The following is a 1,904-nucleotide window of genomic DNA, read 5'->3' as shown; positions in this document are numbered from 1 at the left end:
GTCACAGCATTTATTCTTTTCTATTCATTCTCATTCGACATGTACACGTAGTCGACCAAGTCTGAAAGACATCGTCGACCAATCTTCATCTCCTTCCCTCTCATAATATCACAACTTTCATCGTTTCCTATTCATTTTAAACGTGTATCACTCATTCTCATTGTTTTTCGCTCGCTGTCGTTTCTTCTCTTTTCTCAATTCCCAATTTCTTCCAGGACTGATCACTCAATCTCACATCTTTACCTCTCAGGGTCGTTCATCTCAGCTCCAACGCTACTCAAACCATCCAAGGGTTTCGAGCATTGAATTCTCGTTCACTGTCGAACTAGTATTGGAAGGAGAAAAAAAGATCAGTCTCGATGCCGAATGAAACGAACAGTACCATCAGTTAAAGGGTTTACGTGACTAAAGGGAACGCCGAGCAATAATCCTTAATTTTGAAATTTCACAAATTAAGACACCTGGCCCAGTGCAACTGGGTCAGTTCCTTCCAAGTCTGATCTTTCTTTCTCCAAACTGTGGCTCCCATGCACAGTCACGTGACACGTCAGAGAGAGGACAAGACACAGAGTCGAATTCTTTCGCCCTTCACGAGCAACAAGAGTCAGTCTGGGCATTATGGTCTCGCGAATCGAGGGCACTAAGGGCTTTTCACGGCAGAGTCATACGGCGAGAGAGAGAGAAGGGGGTTGAAAGAGGGTGTGGGAATATATATCGGAGGTGCTTCGTAGAACGGCGAAGCGTGTCGCATATTATCGAGCCACGACGATCGGTCAACCCGACGGTAGCTGCAATTAATCTCGTAAGGGTTCACTCGGACTATCGACTATCCGTCGCGGGAAGGTTGCTAGAGCTCCGCCAGAGGTGGCAAAAAAGGTTCGTCCTATAGTCGAGGAGCTGTCGTGCTCCCACATAGGCCCATGACTTTTCAATCATCGCGCCTCGGGCAAATTCTCCCGCGATGAAAAAGTAGACGGGTCCGAAGTGTTTCCTAACTCGATCGAACCAGGGATGAGCAAAATTGTACACGTTTTATTTATTTAACTACTCGATTCACTGTATTGACGTTAAAATAATAACCACGAATTGTGTATACACGAAATTGTATTATATCGAAGCAGGGTGAAAGGGCAATTTTTGAACGAATAAGGCTGTTCTAGAGATTATCTAAATGAAAATTTCGAATAACGAGGAAAAGGCGATGAATTCTGTAGGTTATTTGTGGAGGAAAAGTTAGAACTTGAATTGTAAGAATGAATATTTCACAGTGAACGAGTATTCCCTCGATGCAAGAAGATGGCTCATGACGACGTCTTTAAATTGTGTCGTTCTTTAAAAATATCAGACTGAAGGGTTACTCTATATACTCTCTTTACGACTGACGAGATAAAACGCCATTTCGATGGAGCGACGCATTGTTTTTTGGCTTGGTCACGAGCCATCTTCTTGTATACATGCGAATGAATGTCCAGTAAATGGTGTCCTAATTATTATTAATATGATTTTGCCTGTCTCTGGATAACATTGATCCCGTTGATATTATTAACGTTCGCGAACATTGAGAAGGAAATGAAAACCACACGAACACGCATACGTAGATACACACACATCCATACACACACACACTGACACAGATCTCGCTATACCACAGCACGGAGAGATGGAAACTCGAATATTGTATGTATACTAATTAACGATGATATGACTACTGCTATATATATACATGGATATCGAGTAATCTACGCATAGTTGTAAACGTAGTAATCACAGGGCCGTGAGTGAGTCAGAGAGAGAGAGAGAGAGAAAGTAAGAGATCTTCGCGTGAAAGCTATTTTTGTGGGAGTGCGAGAAAGAGGAAGAGAGAGAGAGAGAGAGAGAGAGAGAGAGAGAGAGAGAGAGAGAGA

Source organism: Hylaeus volcanicus, chromosome 4, assembly GCF_026283585.1.
Source record: "Hylaeus volcanicus isolate JK05 chromosome 4, UHH_iyHylVolc1.0_haploid, whole genome shotgun sequence".
Lineage (NCBI taxonomy): Eukaryota > Metazoa > Arthropoda > Insecta > Hymenoptera > Colletidae > Hylaeus > Hylaeus volcanicus.
The sequence above is the reverse complement of the archived record's forward strand: the minus strand, read 5'-3'. Positions refer to the sequence as shown.